This window comes from Atractosteus spatula, unplaced genomic scaffold (genome assembly GCF_055471065.1).
Source record: "Atractosteus spatula isolate fAtrSpa1 unplaced genomic scaffold, fAtrSpa1.hap1 Scaffold_41, whole genome shotgun sequence".
Classification (NCBI taxonomy): domain Eukaryota; kingdom Metazoa; phylum Chordata; class Actinopteri; order Semionotiformes; family Lepisosteidae; genus Atractosteus; species Atractosteus spatula.
In genome coordinates this window covers 154279-176237 of record NW_028296870.1, presented here as the reverse complement: position 1 = coordinate 176237, position 21959 = coordinate 154279, and the positions used below count along the sequence as shown (strand labels likewise).

The following is a 21959-nucleotide window of genomic DNA, read 5'->3' as shown; positions in this document are numbered from 1 at the left end:
TGGCCGCAACAACCCCGGTTCGAATCCGGGTCACGGCAGAATAGGGGCGTCTGCTTTGACTACTTGCGCGAATGAAGGCAAAAAAAAGCCAATCGATGTGAACGAACGGCGCTTTACAGAGGAGTACTGCCTGACTGGATCGTTGATGAACGACAGAGGCCACTCTGACCTCTTCTCGGTTTTCTTCAATGACTTACTAAGGATCTTCTTCACATTCGCCCATGCAGGGGAAGCCAGTTACACCAAAGCAAACGCAGGAAAGTGCATTTCAAGCAGAGACCAGGAGGGACTTGTTTACACCGAGAGTGGTCGGAGAATGGAACAATGCGCCCAGCCCTGTTGCTGGAGCCGATTCTTGATGAGATCTTGGGCTCACTAAGAGGCCCCCGCTGGATGCTAATCTTTCTGTTGTTGTTGCAGGTCCTGCGCTGCTTTTGAGCCGACAGAGCTCGTCCTGGTCTGTCGGCACAGCCCAATTGCAAATGATCGGCTCCGCGTACAGAAGGAACGTGCGTTTGGTACAAGAGTGCATGAAGGCACCGGAAATACATTGGGAACAAATGACCGGTCGCTCAAGACCTCTGTGAAGTACAGGAGCGTGCAAAAAGAGGCTGTTTCCACCCGGTCTCGAACCGGGGACCTTTCGCGTGTGAGGCGAACGAGATAGCCGCTACACTACGGAAACCTGCAAGGACCGCTGCTGGTGTCTCGCTTGCGTTTCGGGCTGAGAAAGGGAAGCGTCACTTTAGGCAGGGGGCGCTGGAGAGAGGAACAAAGGGCGCGATGAAACAAAATGCCGAAACCCGGGATCAAACCAGGGACTTTTAGATCTTCAGTCTAACGCTCTCCCAACTGACCTATTTCGGCAGTGCGCAGAGCCCACAGCCACCTGCTCCAGCCTTCCTGTGTTGCGGCATGAGCGCACCAAGAGGAGCGGGAGAGTGTTGCAGGAACGTCACTCAGAAGGAAAGCCACCCAGCTGTGCCCTCTGAGCTCTGTCCAGCGCATCTTCCTCGCATGGACTCCTGCCTGCGAGGGGCAGGAAACAATTAGCAAGAACAGAGCAGCACCCCATGGGTGTCTCATGACCACACCTTAGGTTGTGACACGTGCAGGTGTGAGGGGTTGCCGGGCTACTCTGGAGCAGAGCTTGGGAGGAGGGGGGGCGGGAAAGCAGACAAAGAGGTGACACCTCAAGGTCTGCACGATCACAGCTCTCCGCCGCCCCAGGCTTCCGCTCGATAAGCTACTGGACACACCCGCCCCTCCTCACACAGACCGTGGAAAAGCCCCCGAGTGGGAGGGCTCTCTCTTCCTCCCAGGAGCTCTTGGACGCACAGACAGAGCGCGGGGAGCCGCCGCCTGCAAACACGGCTCCAGGCAGGACTCCACTCTGCAGGAGCCGCAGAGCAGAGGAGATGGGGGCAGCTTAGCTCCTGTGCAGAGACCTGAGCTGTTGTTGCTGCGGACGCTGTCTTTTCTGTTCTCGGGGTAGGAGTGAATGTTGAGTTGCCCTTAGAAATGAAGCAGAGCACTTCAACGGCACGGGTGTGTGTGTGTGCGTGCGCCCTGGTGATTCTGGGAGACAGATCGAACCTGGGCTAAAAGAGAGGGGGCTTAGCCCTCTTCCATTTGCTAGTTCAGAGTTGTACAACCCATCTGTATCTGCTAGGCGGCGCAGTCGTCGTGCACAAAGAACGCTTTGAAAAGCGTCAAAAGCAAGTCATTCCGAGTTGGTCGTTTGTGTTTTCCGTTCAGACGCGAAATGCTGACATGATCTCTCGGCTCCTCGGTTGTCATTTCTGTTCCGTAAAGGAATCACAGCACGCGTCGCCTTCCAGCACGCTGGGTCGGGACACGATGCCGAGGATCGGAGAGTGCGGTGTCTTCCTCGTTAGTATAGTGGCAAGTATCCCCGCCTGTCACGCGGGAGACCAGGGTTCGATTCCCTGACGGGGAGTAGAAAGCTTTTCTTTTACCTCCTTAGAGAAAGGACTGCCTTTCACTTCTCTGTTTTCTTTCACAGCGCCGTGCACCTTTTCATTGCTCTCGCTTTCAGAGCCTCCGCACGGCACACGACTCGACATCAGGAAGCACATTGAAGTGAAAGCAGGAAGCGCTGCGACATGCACTGTGCAGATCCCGCCACACTAAGAGGTGAGTGGGTCTGTTCGATGCACAAAGAACGCTTTGAAAGCATCAAAGGCAAATCATTCCGAGTTGGTCGTTTGTGTTTTCTGTTCAGACGCGAAATGCTGAAATGATCTCTCGGCTCCTCGGTTGTCATTTCTGCTCCGTAAAGGAATCACAGCAGGCGTCGGCTTCCAGCACGGTGGGTCGGGACACGATGCCGGGGGTCGGAGAGAGCGATGTCTTCCTCGTTAGTATAGTGGTGATTATCCGCACCTGTCACGCGGGAGACTGGGGTACATCAGGACGCGCATTGAAGTGAAAGCAGGATGCGCTGCGACATGCACTGTGTAGATCCCGCCACACTAAGAGGTGAGTGGGTCTGTTCGATCACTGCGCTAGGCGAATCCCCAATCCCCTTTTGTGCGTGCCGACAAAGGAAGCCGGTCTGTTTCCGCCCGGTTTCGAACCGGGGACCTTTCGCGTGTGAGGCGAACGTGATAACCACTACACTACAGAAACGGTGGCAATCCCTGCCCAGCGGCCCAGCGCTGAGCTTCGCCAATGCGATTCAGCTGCTTCCAGTGCCTTTATTGGAGTGCGCTGATGGACCGTGCTCTCTCTCCAGAGACCAGCACGCCTGTCATGGACGGAGCAGGAAAGGCGGCGCCACATTCTACAGCCCTCTCCACGCAATCGACGAAATCGGGCTACTGAAGTGGAGAAAATCGCCTCTCCAGAAAGTGCAAATATCATCTTGGAGAGTATAAATCCTATTGCCGAAGGTCAGCCCTGTCTACCAGAGTAACCCTCCCACCTCCTGCAGGGATGATCAGCTCGTCTCACACGCGAGAAGTCTTCGGTTGGAAACAAGCGCCCCCTCTTCTCGCGCGATTTGCACGTTCGAGTGGTTTTAATGCGGCTCCTTCGTACACGGTGCTGATCTTTTGGAAAGCAGGAGGCAAAACTGACAGGTTCCCATACCGGGAGTCGATCCCAGGCCGCCCGGGTGAAAACCAGAAATCCTAACCGCTAGACCATATGGGAGCACACACCCCTGCTGTTCCGGGCATCATGCAAGCAAACTACATAAATATGAGAAAACGCGCAAGAGAGTTGTCACTCAGAGTGTCGAAGGGTCGATGTATACTGGGGCTCAGTTGAAATGCAACGTCAGGACTTTTCCGAATTAGATCACACGAAGAGAGCACAGCCTTTTCCGCCCTGCCACGTGGGTATCGGTAACTCGCTGTGATCGTATAGTGGTCAGTACTTTGCGTTGTGGCCGCAACAACCCCGGTTCGAATCCGGGTCACGGCAGAATAGGGGCGTCTGCTTTGACTACTTGCGCGAATGAAGGCAAAAAAAAGCCAATCGATGTGAACGAACGGCGCTTTACAGAGGAGTACTGCCTGACTGGATCGTTGATGAACGACAGAGGCCACTCTGACCTCTTCTCGGTTTTCTTCAATGACTTACTAAGGATCTTCTTCACATTCGCCCATGCAGGGGAAGCCAGTTACACCAAAGCAAACGCAGGAAAGTGCATTTCAAGCAGAGACCAGGAGGGACTTGTTTACACCGAGAGTGGTCGGAGAATGGAACAATGCGCCCAGCCCTGTTGCTGGAGCCGATTCTTGATGAGATCTTGGGCTCACTAAGAGGCCCCCGCTGGATGCTAATCTTTCTGTTGTTGTTGCAGGTCCTGCGCTGCTTTTGAGCCGACAGAGCTCGTCCTGGTCTGTCGGCACAGCCCAATTGCAAATGATCGGCTCCGCGTACAGAAGGAACGTGCGTTTGGTACAAGAGTGCATGAAGGCACCGGAAATACATTGGGAACAAATGACCGGTCGCTCAAGACCTCTGTGAAGTACAGGAGCGTGCAAAAAGAGGCTGTTTCCACCCGGTCTCGAACCGGGGACCTTTCGCGTGTGAGGCGAACGAGATAGCCGCTACACTACGGAAACCTGCAAGGACCGCTGCTGGTGTCTCGCTTGCGTTTCGGGCTGAGAAAGGGAAGCGTCACTTTAGGCAGGGGGCGCTGGAGAGAGGAACAAAGGGCGCGATGAAACAAAATGCCGAAACCCGGGATCAAACCAGGGACTTTTAGATCTTCAGTCTAACGCTCTCCCAACTGACCTATTTCGGCAGTGCGCAGAGCCCACAGCCACCTGCTCCAGCCTTCCTGTGTTGCGGCATGAGCGCACCAAGAGGAGCGGGAGAGTGTTGCAGGAACGTCACTCAGAAGGAAAGCCACCCAGCTGTGCCCTCTGAGCTCTGTCCAGCGCATCTTCCTCGCATGGACTCCTGCCTGCGAGGGGCAGGAAACAATTAGCAAGAACAGAGCAGCACCCCATGGGTGTCTCATGACCACACCTTAGGTTGTGACACGTGCAGGTGTGAGGGGTTGCCGGGCTACTCTGGAGCAGAGCTTGGGAGGAGGGGGGGCGGGAAAGCAGACAAAGAGGTGACACCTCAAGGTCTGCACGATCACAGCTCTCCGCCGCCCCAGGCTTCCGCTCGATAAGCTACTGGACACACCCGCCCCTCCTCACACAGACCGTGGAAAAGCCCCCGAGTGGGAGGGCTCTCTCTTCCTCCCAGGAGCTCTTGGACGCACAGACAGAGCGCGGGGAGCCGCCGCCTGCAAACACGGCTCCAGGCAGGACTCCACTCCGCAGGAGCCGCAGAGCAGAGGAGATGGGGGCAGCTTAGCTCCTGTGCAGAGACCTGAGCTGTTGTTGCTGCGGACGCTGTCTTTTCTGTTCTCGGGGTAGGAGTGAATGTTGAGTTGCCCTTAGAAATGATGCAGAGCACTTCAACGGCACGGGTGTGTGTGTGTGCGTGCGCCCTGGTGATTCTGGGAGACAGATCGAACCTGGGCTAAAAGAGAGGGGGCTTAGCCCTCTTCCATTTGCTAGTTCAGAGTTGTACAACCCATCTGTATCTGCTAGGCGGCGCAGTCGTCGTGCACAAAGAACGCTTTGAAAAGCGTCAAAAGCAAGTCATTCCGAGTTGGTCGTTTGTGTTTTCCGTTCAGACGCGAAATGCTGACATGATCTCTCGGCTCCTCGGTTGTCATTTCTGTTCCGTAAAGGAATCACAGCACGCGTCGCCTTCCAGCACGCTGGGTCGGGACACGATGCCGAGGATCGGAGAGTGCGGTGTCTTCCTCGTTAGTATAGTGGCAAGTATCCCCGCCTGTCACGCGGGAGACCAGGGTTCGATTCCCTGACGGGGAGTAGAAAGCTTTTCTTTTACCTCCTTAGAGAAAGGACTGCCTTTCACTTCTCTGTTTTCTTTCACAGCGCCGTGCACCTTTTCATTGCTCTCGCTTTCAGAGCCTCCGCACGGCACACGACTCGACATCAGGAAGCACATTGAAGTGAAAGCAGGAAGCGCTGCGACATGCACTGTGCAGATCCCGCCACACTAAGAGGTGAGTGGGTCTGTTCGATGCACAAAGAACGCTTTGAAAGCATCAAAGGCAAATCATTCCGAGTTGGTCGTTTGTCATTTCTGCTCCGTAAAGGAATCACAGCAGGCGTCGGCTTCCAGCCGGTGGGTCGGGACACGATGCCGGGGGTCGGAGAGAGCGATGTCTTCCTCGTTAGTATAGTGGTGATTATCCGCACCTGTCACGCGCGAGACTGGGGTACATCAGGACGCGCATTGAAGTGAAAGCAGGATGCGCTGCGACATGCACTGTGCAGATCCCGCCACACTAAGAGGTGAGTGGGTCTGTTCGATCACTGCGCTAGGCGAATCCCCAATCCCCTTTTGTGCGTGCCGACAAAGGAAGCCCGTCTGTTTCCGCCCGGTTTCGAACCGGGGACCTTTCGCGTGTGAGGCGAACGTGATAACCACTACACTACGGAAACGGTGGCAATCCCTGCCCAGCGGCCCAGCGCTGAGCTTCGCCAATGCGATTCAGCTGCTTCCAGTGCCTTTATTGGAGTGCGCTGATGGACCGTGCTCTCTCTCCAGAGACCAGCACGCCTGTCATGGACGGAGCAGGAAAGGCGGCGCCACATTCTACAGCCCTCTCCACGCAATCGACGAAATCGGGCTACTGAAGTGGAGAAAATCGCCTCTCCAGAAAGTGCAAATATCATCTTGGAGAGTATAAATCCTATTGCCGAAGGTCAGCCCTGTCTACCAGAGTAACCCTCCCACCTCCTGCAGGGATGATCAGCTCGTCTCACACGCGAGAAGTCTTCGGTTGGAAACAAGCGCCCCCTCTTCTCGCGCGATTTGCACGTTCGAGTGGTTTTAATGCGGCTCCTTCGTACACGGTGCTGATCTTTTGGAAAGCAGGAGGCAAAACTGACAGTTTCCCATACCGGGAGTCGATCCCAGGCCGCCCGGGTGAAAACCAGAAATCCTAACCGCTAGACCATATGGGAGCACACACCCCTGCTGTTCCGGGCATCATGCAAGCAAACTACATAAATATGAGAAAACGCGCAAGAGAGTTGTCACTCAGAGTGTCGAAGGGTCGATGTATACTGGGGCTCAGTTGAAATGCAACGTCAGGACTTTTCCGAATTAGATCACACGAAGAGAGCACAGCCTTTTCCGGCCTGCCACGTGGGTATCGGTAACTCGCCGTGATCGTATAGTGGTCAGTACTTTGCGTTGTGGCCGCAACAACCCCGGTTCGAATCCGGGTCACGGCAGAATAGGGGCGTCTGCTTTGACTACTTGCGCGAATGAAGGCAAAAAAAAGCCAATCGATGTGAACGAACGGCGCTTTACAGAGGAGTACTGCCTGACTGGATCGTTGATGAACGACAGAGGCCACTCTGACCTCTTCTCGGTTTTCTTCAATGACTTACTAAGGATCTTCTTCACATTCGCCCATGCAGGGGAAGCCAGTTACACCAAAGCAAACGCAGGAAAGTGCATTTCAAGCAGAGACCAGGAGGGACTTGTTTACACCGAGAGTGGTCGGAGAATGGAACAATGCGCCCAGCCCTGTTGCTGGAGCCGATTCTTGATGAGATCTTGGGCTCACTAAGAGGCCCCCGCTGGATGCTAATCTTTCTGTTGTTGTTGCAGGTCCTGCGCTGCTTTTGAGCCGACAGAGCTCGTCCTGGTCTGTCGGCACAGCCCAATTGCAAATGATCGGCTCCGCGTACAGAAGGAACGTGCGTTTGGTACAAGAGTGCATGAAGGCACCGGAAATACATTGGGAACAAATGACCGGTCGCTCAAGACCTCTGTGAAGTACAGGAGCGTGCAAAAAGAGGCTGTTTCCACCCGGTCTCGAACCGGGGACCTTTCGCGTGTGAGGCGAACGAGATAGCCGCTACACTACGGAAACCTGCAAGGACCGCTGCTGGTGTCTCGCTTGCGTTTCGGGCTGAGAAAGGGAAGCGTCACTTTAGGCAGGGGGCGCTGGAGAGAGGAACAAAGGGCGCGATGAAACAAAATGCCGAAACCCGGGATCAAACCAGGGACTTTTAGATCTTCAGTCTAACGCTCTCCCAACTGACCTATTTCGGCAGTGCGCAGAGCCCACAGCCACCTGCTCCAGCCTTCCTGTGTTGCGGCATGAGCGCACCAAGAGGAGCGGGAGAGTGTTGCAGGAACGTCACTCAGAAGGAAAGCCACCCAGCTGTGCCCTCTGAGCTCTGTCCAGCGCATCTTCCTCGCATGGACTCCTGCCTGCGAGGGGCAGGAAACAATTAGCAAGAACAGAGCAGCACCCCATGGGTGTCTCATGACCACACCTTAGGTTGTGACACGTGCAGGTGTGAGGGGTTGCCGGGCTACTCTGGAGCAGAGCTTGGGCGGAGGGGGGGCGGGAAAGCAGACAAAGAGGTGACACCTCAAGGTCTGCACGATCACAGCTCTCCGCCGCCCCAGGCTTCCGCTCGATAAGCTACTGGACACACCCGCCCCTCCTCACACAGACCGTGGAAAAGCCCCCGAGTGGGAGGGCTCTCTCTTCCTCCCAGGAGCTCTTGGACGCACAGACAGAGCGCGGGGAGCCGCCGCCTGCAAACACGGCTCCAGGCAGGACTCCACTCCGCAGGAGCCGCAGAGCAGAGGAGATGGGGGCAGCTTAGCTCCTGTGCAGAGACCTGAGCTGTTGTTGCTGCGGACGCTGTCTTTTCTGTTCTCGGGGTAGGAGTGAATGTTGAGTTGCCCTTAGAAATGAAGCAGAGCACTTCAACGGCACGGGTGTGTGTGTGTGCGTGCGCCCTGGTGATTCTGGGAGACAGATCGAACCTGGGCTAAAAGAGAGGGGGCTTAGCCCTCTTCCATTTGCTAGTTCAGAGTTGTACAACCCATCTGTATCTGCTAGGCGGCGCAGTCGTCGTGCACAAAGAACGCTTTGAAAAGCGTCAAAAGCAAGTCATTCCGAGTTGGTCGTTTGTGTTTTCCGTTCAGACGCGAAATGCTGACATGATCTCTCGGCTCCTCGGTTGTCATTTCTGTTCCGTAAAGGAATCACAGCACGCGTCGCCTTCCAGCACGCTGGGTCGGGACACGATGCCGAGGATCGGAGAGTGCGGTGTCTTCCTCGTTAGTATAGTGGCAAGTATCCCCGCCTGTCACGCGGGAGACCAGGGTTCGATTCCCTGACGGGGAGTAGAAAGCTTTTCTTTTACCTCCTTAGAGAAAGGACTGCCTTTCACTTCTCTGTTTTCTTTCACAGCGCCGTGCACCTTTTCATTGCTCTCGCTTTCAGAGCCTCCGCACGGCACACGACTCGACATCAGGAAGCACATTGAAGTGAAAGCAGGAAGCGCTGCGACATGCACTGTGCAGATCCCGCCACACTAAGAGGTGAGTGGGTCTGTTCGACGCACAAAGAACGCTTTGAAAGCATCAAAGGCAAATCATTCCGAGTTGGTCGTTTGTGTTTTCTGTTCAGACGCGAAATGCTGAAATGATCTCTCGGCTCCTCGGTTGTCATTTCTGCTCCGTAAAGGAATCACAGCAGGCGTCGGCTTCCAGCACGGTGGGTCGGGACACGATGCCGGGGGTCGGAGAGAGCGATGTCTTCCTCGTTAGTATAGTGGTGATTATCCGCACCTGTCACGCGGGAGACTGGGGTACATCAGGACGCGCATTGAAGTGAAAGCAGGATGCGCTGCGACATGCACTGTGCAGATCCCGCCACACTAAGAGGTGAGTGGGTCTGTTCGATCACTGCGCTAGGCGAATCCCCAATCCCCTTTTGTGCGTGCCGACAAAGGAAGCCGGTCTGTTTCCGCCCGGTTTCGAACCGGGGACTTTTCGCGTGTGAGGCGAACGTGATAACCACTACACTACGGAAACGGTGGCAATCCCTGCCCAGCGGCCCAGCGCTGAGCTTCGCCAATGCGATTCAGCTGCTTCCAGTGCCTTTATTGGAGTGCGCTGATGGACCGTGCTCTCTCTCCAGAGACCAGCACGCCTGTCATGGACGGAGCAGGAAAGGCGGCGCCACATTCTACAGCCCTCTCCACGCAATCGACGAAATCGGGCTACTGAAGTGGAGAAAATCGCCTCTCCAGAAAGTGCAAATATCATCTTGGAGAGTATAAATCCTATTGCCGAAGGTCAGCCCTGTCTACCAGAGTAACCCTCCCACCTCCTGCAGGGATGATCAGCTCGTCTCACACGCGAGAAGTCTTCGGTTGGAAACAAGCGCCCCCTCTTCTCGCGCGTTTTGCACGTTCGAGTGGTTTTAATGCGGCTCCTTCGTACACGGTGCTGATCTTTTGGAAAGCAGGAGGCAAAACTGACACGTTCCCATACCGGGAGTCGAACCCGGGCCGCCTGGGTGAAAACCAGGAATCCTAACCGCTAGACCATATGGGAGCACACACCCCTGCTGTTCCGGGCATCATGCAAGCAAACTACATAAATATGAGAAAACGCGCAAGAGAGTTGTCACTCAGAGTGTCGAAGGGTCGATGTATACTGGGGCTCAGTTGAAATGCAACATCAGGACTTTTCCGAATTAGGTCACACGAAGAGAGCACAGCCTTTTCCGGCCTGCCACGTGGGTATCGGTAACTCGCCGTGATCGTATAGTGGTCAGTACTTTGCGTTGTGGCCGCAACAACCCCGGTTCGAATCCGGGTCACGGCAGAATAGGGGCGTCTGCTTTGACTACTTGCGCGAATGAAGGCAAAAAAAAGCCAATCGATGTGAACGAACGGCGCTTTACAGAGGAGTACTGCCTGACTGGATCGTTGATGAACGACAGAGGCCACTCTGACCTCTTCTCGGTTTTCTTCAATGACTTACTAAGGATCTTCTTCACATTCGCCCATGCAGGGGAAGCCAGTTACACCAAAGCAAACGCAGGAAAGTGCATTTCAAGCAGAGACCAGGAGGGACTTGTTTACACCGAGAGTGGTCGGAGAATGGAACAATGCGCCCAGCCCTGTTGCTGGAGCCGATTCTTGATGAGATCTTGGGCTCACTAAGAGGCCCCCGCTGGATGCTAATCTTTCTGTTGTTGTTGCAGGTCCTGCGCTGCTTTTGAGCCGACAGAGCTCGTCCTGGTCTGTCGGCACAGCCCAATTGCAAATGATCGGCTCCGCGTACAGAAGGAACGTGCGTTTGGTACAAGAGTGCATGAAGGCACCGGAAATACATTGGGAACAAATGACCGGTCGCTCAAGACCTCTGTGAAGTACAGGAGCGTGCAAAAAGAGGCTGTTTCCGCCCGGTCCCGAACCGGGGACCTTTCGCGTGTGAGGCGAACGTGATAGCCGCTACACTACGGAAACCTGCAGGGACCGCTGCTGGTGTCTCGCTTGCGTTTCGGGCTGAGAAAGGGAAGCGTCACTTTAGGCAGGGGGCGCTGGAGAGAGGAACAAAGGGCGCGATGAAACAAAATGCCGAAACCCGGGATCAAACCAGGGACTTTTAGATCTTCAGTCTAACGCTCTCCCAACTGACCTATTTCGGCAGTGCGCAGAGCCCACAGCCACCTGCTCCAGCCTTCCTGTGTTGCGGCATGAGCGCACCAAGAGGAGCGGGAGAGTGTTGCAGGAACGTCACTCAGAAGGAAAGCCACCCAGCTGTGCCCTCTGAGCTCTGTCCAGCGCATCTTCCTCGCATGGACTCCTGCCTGCGACGGGCAGGAAACAATTAGCAAGAACAGAGCAGCACCCCATGGGTGTCTCATGACCACACCTTAGGTTGTGACACGTGCAGGTGTGAGGGGTTGCCGGGCTACTCTGGAGCAGAGCTTGGGCGGAGGGGGGGCGGGAAAGCAGACAAAGAGGTGACACCTCAAGGTCTGCACGATCACAGCTCTCCGCCGCCCCAGGCTTCCGCTCGATAAGCTACTGGACACACCCGCCCCTCCTCACACAGACCGTGGAAAAGCCCCCGAGTGGGAGGGCTCTCTCTTCCTCCCAGGAGCTCTTGGACGCACAGACAGAGCGCGGGGAGCCGCCGCCTGCAAACACGGCTCCAGGCAGGACTCCACTCCGCAGGAGCCGCAGAGCAGAGGAGATGGGGGCAGCTTAGCTCCTGTGCAGAGACCTGAGCTGTTGTTGCTGCGGACGCTGTCTTTTCTGTTCTCGGGGTAGGAGTGAATGTTGAGTTGCCCTTAGAAATGAAGCAGAGCACTTCAACGGCACGGGTGTGTGTGCGTGCGCCCTGGTGATTCTGGGAGACAGATCGAACCTGGGCTAAAAGAGAGGGGGCTTAGCCCTCTTCCATTTGCTAGTTCAGAGTTGTACAACCCATCTGTATCTGCTAGGCGGCGCAGTCGTCGTGCACAAAGAACGCTTTGAAAAGCGTCAAAAGCAAGTCATTCCGAGTTGGTCGTTTGTGTTTTCCGTTCAGACGCGAAATGCTGACATGATCTCTCGGCTCCTCGGTTGTCATTTCTGTTCCGTAAAGGAATCACAGCACGCGTCGCCTTCCAGCACGCTGGGTCGGGACACGATGCCGAGGATCGGAGAGTGCGGTGTCTTCCTCGTTAGTATAGTGGCAAGTATCCCTGCCTGTCACGCGGGAGACCAGGGTTCGGTTCCCTGACGGGGAGTAGAAAGCTTTTCTTTTACCTCCTTAGAGAAAGGACTGCCTTTCACTTCTCTGTTTTCTTTCACAGCGCCGTGCACCTTTTCATTGCTCTCGCTTTCAGAGCCTCCGCACGGCACACGACTCGACATCAGGAAGCACATTGAAGTGAAAGCAGGAAGCGCTGCGACATGCACTGTGCAGATCCCGCCACACTAAGAGGTGAGTGGGTCTGTTCGATGCACAAAGAACGCTTTGAAAGCATCAAAGGCAAATCATTCCGAGTTGGTCGTTTGTGTTTTCTGTTCAGACGCGAAATGCTGAAATGATCTCTCGGCTCCTCGGTTGTCATTTCTGCTCCGTAAAGGAATCACAGCAGGCGTCGGCTTCCAGCACGGTGGGTCGGGACACGATGCCGGGGGTCGGAGAGAGCGATGTCTTCCTCGTTAGTATAGTGGTGATTATCCGCACCTGTCACGCGGGAGACTGGGGTACATCAGGACGCGCATTGAAGTGAAAGCAGGATGCGCTGCGACATGCACTGTGCAGATCCCGCCACACTAAGAGGTGAGTGGGTCTGTTCGATCACTGCGCTAGGCGAATCCCCAATCCCCTTTTGTGCGTGCCGACAAAGGAAGCCGGTCTGTTTCCGCCCGGTTTCGAACCGGGGACCTTTCGCGTGTGAGGCGAACGTGATAACCACTACACTACGGAAACGGTGGCAATCCCTGCCCAGCGGCCCAGCGCTGAGCTTCGCCAATGCGATTCAGCTGCTTCCAGTGCCTTTATTGGAGTGCGCTGATGGACCGTGCTCTCTCTCCAGAGACCAGCACGCCTGTCATGGACGGAGCAGGAAAGGCGGCGCCACATTCTACAGCCCTCTCCACGCAATCGACGAAATCGGGCTACTGAAGTGGAGAAAATCGCCTCTCCAGAAAGTGCAAATATCATCTTGGAGAGTATAAATCCTATTGCCGAAGGTCAGCCCTGTCTACCAGAGTAACCCTCCCACCTCCTGCAGCGATGATCAGCTCGTCTCACACGCGAGAAGTCTTCGGTTGGAAACAAGCGCCCCCTCTTCTCGCGCGTTTTGCACGTTCGAGTGGTTTTAATGCGGCTCCTTCGTACACGGTGCTGATCTTTTGGAAAGCAGGAGGCAAAACTGACACGTTCCCATACCGGGAGTCAAACCCGGGCTGCCTGGGTGAAAACCAGGAATCCTAACCGCTAGACCATATGGGAGCACACAACCCCGCTGTTCCGGGCATCATGCAAGCAAACTACATAAATATGAGAAAACACGCAAGAGAGTTGTCACTCAGAGTGTCGAACGGTCGATGTATACTGGGGCTCAGTTGAAATGCAACGTCAGGACTTTTCCGAATTAGGTCACACGAAGAGAGCACAGCCTTTTCCGCCCTACCATGTGTGTATCGGTAACTCGCCGTGACCGTATAGTGGTCAGTACTTTGCGTTGTGGCCGCAACAACCCCGGTTCGAATCCGGGTCACGGCAGAATAGGGGCGTCTGCTTTTACTACTTGCGCGAATGAAGGCAAAAAAAAGCCAATCGATGTGAACGAACGGCGCTTTACAGAGGAGTACTGCCTGACTGGATCGTTGATGAACGACAGAGGCCACTCCGACCTCTTCTCGGTTTTCTTCAACGACTTACTAAGGATCTTCTTCACATTCGCCCATGCAGGGGAAGCCAGTTACACCAAAGCAAACGCAGGAAAGTGCATTTCAAGCAGAGACCAGGAGGGACTTGTTTACACCGAGAGTGGTCGGAGAATGGAACAATGCGCCCAGCCCTGTTGCTGGAGCCGATTCTTGATGAGATCTTGGGCTCACTGGATGCTAATCTTTCTGTTGTTCTTGCAGGTCCTGCGCTGCTTTTGAGCCGACAGAGCTCGTCCTGGTCTGTCGGCACAGCCCAATTGCAAATGATCGGCTCCGCGTACAGAAGGAACGTGCGTTTGGTACAAGAGTGCATGAAGGCACCGGAAATACATTGGGAACAAATGACCGGTCGCTCAAGACCTCTGTGAAGTACAGGAGCGTGCAACAAGAGGCTGTTTCCGCCCGGTCTCGAACCGGGGACCTTTCGCGTGTTAGGCGAACGTGATAGCCGCTACACTACGGAAACCTGCAGGGACCGCTGCTGGTGTCTCGCTTGCGTTTCGGGCTGAGAAAGGGAAGCGTCACTTTAGGCAGGGGGCGCTGGAGAGAGGAACAAAGGGCGCGATGAAACAAAATGCCGAAACCCGGGATCGAACCAGGGACCTTTAGATCTTCAGTCTAACGCTCTCCCAACTGAGCTATTTCGGCAGTGCACAGAGCCCACAGCCACCTGCTCCAGCGGCATGAGCGCACCAAGAGGAGCGGGAGAGTGTTGCAGGAACGTCACTCAGAAGGAAAGCCACCCAGCTGCGCCCTCTGAGCTCTGTCCAGCGCATCTTCCTCGCATGGACTCCTGCCTGCGACGGGCAGGAAACAATTAGCAAGAACAGAACAGCACCCCATGGGTGTCTCATGACCACACCTTAGGTTGTGACACGTGCAGGTGTGAGGGGTTGCCGGGCTACTCTGGAGCAGAGCTTGGGCGGAGGGGGGGCGGGAAAGCAGACAAAGAGGTGACACCTCAAGGTCTGCACGATCACAGCTCTCCGCCGCCCCAGGCTTCCGCTCGATAAGCTACTGGACACACCCGCCCCTCCTCACACAGACCGTGGAAAAGCCCCCGAGTGGGAGGGCTCTCTCTTCCTCCCAGGAGCTCTTGGACACGACGCACAGACAGAGCGCGGGGAGCCGCCGCCTGCAAACACGGCTCCAGGCAGGACTCCACTCCACAGGAGCCGCAGAGCAGAGGAGATGGGGGCAGCTTAGTTCCTGTGCAGAGACCTGAGCTGTTGTTGCTGCGGACGCTGTCTTTTCTGTTCTCGGGGTAGGAGTGAATGTTGAGTTGCCCTTAGAAATGAAGCAGAGCACTTCAACGGCACGGGTGTGTGTGTGTGCGTGCGCCCTGGTGATTCTGGGAGACAGATCGAACCTGGGCTAAAAGAGAGGGGGCTTAGCCCTCTTCCATTTGCTAGTTCAGAGTTGTACAACCCATTTGTATCTGCTAGGCGGCGCAGTCGTCGTGCACAAAGAACGCTTTGAAAAGCGTCAAAAGCAAGTCATTCCGAGTTGGTCGTTTGTGTTTTCCGTTCAGACGCGAAATGCTGAAATGATCTCTCGGCTCCTCGGTTGTCATTTCTGCTCCGTAAAGGAATCACAGCACGCGTCGCCTTCCAGCACGCTGGGTCGGGACACGATGCCGGGGATCGAAGGGTGTGACGTCTTCCTCGTTAGTATAGTGGCGAGTATCCTTGCCTGTCACGCGTGAGACCGGGGTTCGATTCCCCGACGGGGAGTAGAAAGCTTTTCTTTTACCTCCTTAGAGAAAGGACTGCCTTTCACTTCTCTGTTTTCTTTCACAGCGTCGTGCACCTTTTCATTGCTCTCGCTTTCAGAGCCTCCGCACGGCACACGACTCGACATCAGAAAGCACATTGAAGTGAAAGCAGGAAGCGCTGCGACATGCAGTGTGCAGATCCCGCCACACTAAGAGGTGAGTGGGTCTGTTCGATGCACAAAGAACGCTTTGATAAGCGTCAAAGGCAAGTCATTCCGAGTTGGTCGTTTGTGTTTTCTGTTCAGACGCGAAATGCTGAAATGATCTCTCGGCTCCTCGGTTGTCATTTCTGCTCCGTAAAGGAATCACAGCACGCGTCGGCTTCCAGCACGGTGGGTCGGGACACGATGCCGGGGGTCGAAGGGTGTGATGTCTTCCTCGTTAGTATAGTGGTGATTATCCCCACCTGTCACGCGGGAGACTGGGGTACATCAGGACGCGCATTGGAGTGAAAGCAGGATGCGCTGCGACATGCACTGTGCAGATCCCGCCACACTAAGAGGTGAGTGGGTCTGTGCGATCACAGCGCTAGGCGAATCCCCAATCCCCTTTTGTGCGTGGCGACAAAAGAAGCCGGTCTGTTTCCGCCCAGTTTCGAACCATTGACTTTTCGCGTGGGAGGCAAACGTGATAACCACTACACTACGGAAACGGTAGCAAACCCTTCCCAGCGGCCCAGTGCTGAGCTTCGCCAATGCGATTCAGCTGCTTCCAGTGCCTTTATTGGAGTGCGCTGATGGACCGTGCTCTCTCTCCAGAGACCAGCACGCCTGTCATGGACGGAGCAGGAAAAGCGGCGCCACATTCTACAGCCCTCTCCACGCAATCGACGAAATCGGGCTACTGAAGTGGAGAAAATCGCCTCTCCAGAAAGTGCAAATATCATCTTGGAGAGTATAAATCCTATTGCCGAAGGTCAGCCCTGTCTACCAGAGTAACCCTCCCACCTCCTGCAGCGATGATCAGCTCGTCTCACACGCGAGAAGTCTTCGGTTGGAAACAAGCGCCCCCTCTTCTCGCGCGTTTTGCACGTTCGAGTGGTTTTAATGCGGCTCCTTCGTACACGGTGCTGATCTTTTGGAAAGCAGGAGGCAAAACTGACACGTTCCCATACCGGGAGTCAAACCCGGGCCGCCTGGGTGAAAACCAGGAATCCTAACCGCTAGACCATATGGGAGCACACAACCCCGCTGTTCCGGGCATCATGCAAGCAAACTACATAAATATGAGAAAACACGCAAGAGAGTTGTCACTCAGAGTGTCGAAGGGTCGATGTATACTGGGGCTCAGTTGAAATGCAACGTCAGGACTTTTCCGAATTAGGTCACACGAAGAGAGCACAGCCTTTTCCGCCCTACCATGTGTGTATCGGTAACTCGCCGTGATCGTATAGTGGTCAGTACTTTGCGTTGTGGCCGCAACAACCCCGGTTCGAATCCGGGTCACGGCAGAATAGGGGCGTCTACTTTTACTACTTGCGCGAATGAAGGCAAAAGAAAGCCAATCGATGTGAACGAACGGCGCTTTACAGAGGAGTACTGCCTGACTGGATCGTTGATGAACGACAGAGGCCACTCCGACCTCTTCTCGGTTTTCTTCAACGACTTACTAAGGATCTTCTTCACATTCGCCCATGCAGGGGAAGCCAGTTACACCAAAGCAAACGCAGGAAAGTGCATTTCAAGCAGAGACCAGGAGGGACTTGTTTACACCGAGAGTGGTCGGAGAATGGAACAATGCGCCCAGCCCTGTTGCTGGAGCCGATTCTTGATGAGATCTTGGGCTCACTGGATGCTAATCTTTCTGTTGTTCTTGCAGGTCCTGCGCTGCTTTTGAGCCGACAGAGCTCGTCCTGGTCTGTCGGCACAGCCCAATTGCAAATGATCGGCTCCGCGTACAGAAGGAACGTGCGTTTGGTACAAGAGTGCATGAAGGCACCGGAAATACATTGGGAACAAATGACCGGTCGCTCAAGACCTCTGTGAAGTACAGGAGCGTGCAACAAGAGGCTGTTTCCGCCCGGTCTCGAACCGGGGACCTTTCGCGTGTTAGGCGAACGTGATAGCCGCTACACTACGGAAACCTGCAGGGACCGCTGCTGGTGTCTCGCTTGCGTTTCGGGCTGAGAAAGGGAAGCGTCACTTTAGGCAGGGGGCGCTGGAGAGAGGAACAAAGGGCGCGATGAAACAAAATGCCGAAACCCGGGATCGAACCAGGGACCTTTAGATCTTCAGTCTAACGCTCTCCCAACTGAGCTATTTCGGCAGTGCACAGAGCCCACAGCCACCTGCTCCAGCCTTCCTGTGTTGCGGCATGAGCGCACCAAGAGGAGCGGGAGAGTGTTGCAGGAACGTCACTCAGAAGGAAAGCCACCCAGCTGTGCCCTCTGAGCTCTGTCCAGCGCATCTTCCTCGCATGGACTCCTGCCTGCGACGGGCAGGAAACAATTAGCAAGAACAGAACAGCACCCCATGGGTGTCTCATGACCACACCTTAGGTTGTGACACGTGCAGGTGTGAGGGGTTGCCGGGCTACTCTGGAGCAGAGCTTGGGCGGAGGGGGGGCGGGAAAGCAGACAAAGAGGTGACACCTCAAGGTCTGCACGATCACAGCTCTCCGCCGCCCCAGGCTTCCGCTCGATAAGCTACTGGACACACCCGCCCCTCCTCACACAGACCGTGGAAAAGCCCCCGAGTGGGAGGGCTCTCTCTTCCTCCCAGGAGCTCTTGGACACGACGCACAGACAGAGCGCGGGGAGCCGCCGCCTGCAAACACGGCTCCAGGCAGGACTCCACTCCGCAGGAGCCGCAGAGCAGAGGAGATGGGGGCAGCTTAGTTCCTGTGCAGAGACCTGAGCTGTTGTTGCTGCGGACGCTGTCTTTTCTGTTCTCGGGGTAGGAGTGAATGTTGAGTTGCCCTTAGAAATGAAGCAGAGCACTTCAACGGCACGGGTGTGTGTGTGTGCGTGCGCCCTGGTGATTCTGGGAGACAGATCGAACCTGGGCTAAAAGAGAGGGGGCTTAGCCCTCTTCCATTTGCTAGTTCAGAGTTGTACAACCCATTTGTATCTGCTAGGCGGCGCAGTCGTCGTGCACAAAGAACGCTTTGAAAAGCGTCAAAAGCAAGTCATTCCGAGTTGGTCGTTTGTGTTTTCCGTTCAGACGCGAAATGCTGCAATGATCTCTCGGCTCCTCGGTTGTCATTTCTGCTCCGTAAAGGAATCACAGCACGCGTCGCCTTCCAGCACGCTGGGTCGGGACACGATGCCGGGGATCGAAGGGTGTGATGTCTTCCTCGTTAGTATAGTGGCGAGTATCCTTGCCTGTCACGCGTGAGACCGGGGTTCGATTCCCCGACGGGGAGTAGAAAGCTTTTCTTTTACCTCCTTAGAGAAAGGACTGCCTTTCACTTCTCTGTTTTCTTTCACAGCGTCGTGCACCTTTTCATTGCTCTCGCTTTCAGAGCCTCCGCACGGCACACGACTCGACATCAGAAAGCACATTGAAGTGAAAGCAGGAAGCGCTGCGACATGCACTGTGCAGATCCCGCCACACTAAGAGGTGAGTGGGTCTGTTCGATCACAGCGCTAGGCGAATCCCCAATCCCCTTTTGTGCGTGGCGACAAAAGAAGCCGGTCTGTTTCCGCCCAGTTTTGAACCAGGGACTTTTCGCGTGTGAGGCAAACGTGATAACCACTACACTACGGAAACGGTAGCAAACCCTTCCCAGCGGCCCAGTGCTGAGCTTCGCCAATGCGATTCAGCTGCTTCCAGTGCCTTTATTGGAGTGCGCTGATGGACCGTGCTCTCTCTCCAGAGACCAGCACGCCTGTCATGGACGGAGCAGGAAAAGCGGCGCCACATTCTACAGCCCTCTCCACGCAATCGACGAAATCGGGCTACTGAAGTGGAGAAAATCGCCTCTCCAGAAAGTGCAAATATCATCTTGGAGAGTATAAATCCTATTGCCGAAGGTCAGCCCTGTCTACCAGAGTAACCCTCCCACCTCCTGCAGCGATGATCAGCTCGTCTCACACGCGAGAAGTCTTCGGTTGGAAACAAGCGCCCCCTCTTCTCGCGCGTTTTGCACGTTCGAGTGGTTTTAATGCGGCTCCTTCGTACACGGTGCTGATCTTTTGGAAAGCAGGAGGCAAAACTGACACGTTCCCATACCGGGAGTCAAACCCGGGCCGCCTGGGTGAAAACCAGGAATCCTAACCGCTAGACCATATGGGAGCACACAACCCCGCTGTTCCGGGCATCATGCAAGCAAACTACATAAATATGAGAAAACACGCAAGAGAGTTGTCACTCAGAGTGTCGAACGGTCGATGTATACTGGGGCTCAGTTGAAATGCAACGTCAGGACTTTTCCGAATTAGGTCACACGAAGAGAGCACAGCCTTTTCCGCCCTACCATGTGTGTAACGGTAACTCGCCGTGACCGTATAGTGGTCAGTACTTTGCGTTGTGGCCGCAACAACCCCGGTTCGAATCCGGGTCACGGCAGAATAGGGGCGTCTGCTTTGACTACTTGCGCGAATGAAGGCAAAAGAAAGCCAATCGATGTGAACGAACGGCGCTTTACAGAGGAGTACTGCCTGACTGGATCGTTGATGAACGACAGAGGCCACTCCGACCTCTTCTCGGTTTTCTTCAACGACTTACTAAGGATCTTCTTCACATTCGCCCATGCAGGGGAAGCCAGTTACACCAAAGCAAACGCAGGAAAGTGCATTTCAAGCAGAGACCAGGAGGGACTTGTTTACACCGAGAGTGGTCGGAGAATGGAACAATGCGCCCAGCCCTGTTGCTGGAGCCGATTCTTGATGAGATCTTGGGCTCACTGGATACTAATCTTTCTGTTGTTCTTGCAGGTCCTGCGCTGCTTTTGAGCCGACAGAGCTCGTCCTGGTCTGTCGGCACAGCCCAATTGCAAATGATCGGCTCCGCGTACAGAAGGAACGTGCGTTTGGTACAAGAGTGCATGAAGGCACCGGAAATACATTGGGAACAAATGACCGGTCGCTCAAGACCTCTGTGAAGTACAGGAGCGTGCAACAAGAGGCTGTTTCCGCCCGGTCTCGAACCGGGGACCTTTCGCGTGTTAGGCGAACGTGATAGCCGCTACACTACGGAAACCTGCAGGGACCGCTGCTGGTGTCTCGCTTGCGTTTCGGGCTGAGAAAGGGAAGCGTCACTTTAGGCAGGGGGCGCTGGAGAGAGGAACAAAGGGCGCGATGAAACAAAATGCTGAAACCCGGGATCGAACCAGGGACCTTTAGATCTTCAGTCTAACGCTCTCCCAACTGAGCTATTTCGGCAGTGCACAGAGCCCACAGCCACCTGCTCCAGCCTTCCTGTGTTGCGGCATGAGCGCACCAAGAGGAGCGGGAGAGTGTTGCAGGAACGTCACTCAGAAGGAAAGCCACCCAGCTGTGCCCTCTGAGCTCTGTCCAGCGCATCTTCCTCGCATGGACTCCTGCCTGCGACGGGCAGGAAACAATTAGCAAGAACAGAACAGCACCCCATGGGTGTCTCATGATCACACCTTAGGTTGTGACACGTGCAGGTGTGAGGGGTTGCCGGGCTACTCTGGAGCAGAGCTTGGGCGGAGGGGGGGCGGGAAAGCAGACAAAGAGGTGACACCTCAAGGTCTGCACGATCACAGCTCTCCGCCGCCCCAGGCTTCCGCTCGATAAGCTACTGGACACACCCGCCCCTCCTCACACAGACCGTGGAAAAGCCCCCGAGTGGGAGGGCTCTCTCTTCCTCCCAGGAGCTCTTGGACATGACGCACAGACAGAGCGCGGGGAGCCGCCGCCTGCAAACACGGCTCCAGGCAGGACTCCACTCCACAGGAGCCGCAGAGCAGAGGAGATGGGGGCAGCTTAGTTCCTGTGCAGAGACCTGAGCTGTTGTTGCTGCGGACGCTGTCTTTTCTGTTCTCGGGGTAGGAGTGAATGTTGAGTTGCCCTTAGAAATGAAGCAGAGCACTTCAACGGCACGGGTGTGTGTGTGTGCGTGCGCCCTGGTGATTCTGGGAGACAGATCGAACCTGGGCTAAAAGAGAGGGGGCTTAGCCCTCTTCCATTTGCTAGTTCAGAGTTGTACAACCCATTTGTATCTGCTAGGCGGCGCAGTCGTCGTGCACAAAGAACGCTTTGAAAAGCGTCAAAAGCAAGTCATTCCGAGTTGGTCGTTTGTGTTTTCCGTTCAGACGCGAAATGCTGAAATGATCTCTCGGCTCCTCGGTTGTCATTTCTGCTCCGTAAAGGAATCACAGCACGCGTCGCCTTCCAGCACGCTGGGTCGGGACACGATGCCGGGGATCGAAGGGTGTGATGTCTTCCTCGTTAGTATAGTGGCGAGTATCCTTGCCTGTCACGC

The 21959-nt window shown here is 55.2% G+C and overlaps 9 non-coding genes across 9 annotated transcripts; all 9 read right to left on the bottom strand.

Annotated features, from left to right (window-relative positions):
• Window positions 1-2579: 2579 nt before the first annotated feature.
• Window positions 2580-2652, bottom strand: trnav-cac (transfer RNA valine (anticodon CAC)). Its single transcript has one exon. It is a non-coding gene; the product is annotated as a tRNA-Val (tRNA).
• Window positions 2653-5938: 3286 nt separating this feature from the next.
• On the bottom strand, window positions 5939-6011 carry trnav-cac (transfer RNA valine (anticodon CAC)). Its single transcript has one exon. It is a non-coding gene; the product is annotated as a tRNA-Val (tRNA).
• A 3865-nt stretch (window positions 6012-9876) lies between these two features.
• On the bottom strand, window positions 9877-9948 carry trnae-uuc (transfer RNA glutamic acid (anticodon UUC)). Its single transcript has one exon. It is a non-coding gene; the product is annotated as a tRNA-Glu (tRNA).
• Window positions 9949-12758: 2810 nt separating this feature from the next.
• On the bottom strand, window positions 12759-12831 carry trnav-cac (transfer RNA valine (anticodon CAC)). The gene has a single exon. It is a non-coding gene; the product is annotated as a tRNA-Val (tRNA).
• A 1358-nt stretch (window positions 12832-14189) lies between these two features.
• On the bottom strand, window positions 14190-14262 carry trnav-aac (transfer RNA valine (anticodon AAC)). Its single transcript has one exon. It is a non-coding gene; the product is annotated as a tRNA-Val (tRNA).
• A 109-nt stretch (window positions 14263-14371) lies between these two features.
• trnaf-gaa (transfer RNA phenylalanine (anticodon GAA)) lies at window positions 14372-14444 on the bottom strand. The gene has a single exon. It is a non-coding gene; the product is annotated as a tRNA-Phe (tRNA).
• Window positions 14445-17580: 3136 nt separating this feature from the next.
• On the bottom strand, window positions 17581-17653 carry trnav-aac (transfer RNA valine (anticodon AAC)). The gene has a single exon. It is a non-coding gene; the product is annotated as a tRNA-Val (tRNA).
• Window positions 17654-17762: 109 nt separating this feature from the next.
• trnaf-gaa (transfer RNA phenylalanine (anticodon GAA)) lies at window positions 17763-17835 on the bottom strand. The gene has a single exon. It is a non-coding gene; the product is annotated as a tRNA-Phe (tRNA).
• A 2803-nt stretch (window positions 17836-20638) lies between these two features.
• On the bottom strand, window positions 20639-20711 carry trnav-aac (transfer RNA valine (anticodon AAC)). Its single transcript has one exon. It is a non-coding gene; the product is annotated as a tRNA-Val (tRNA).
• Window positions 20712-21959: the final 1248 nt, after the last annotated feature.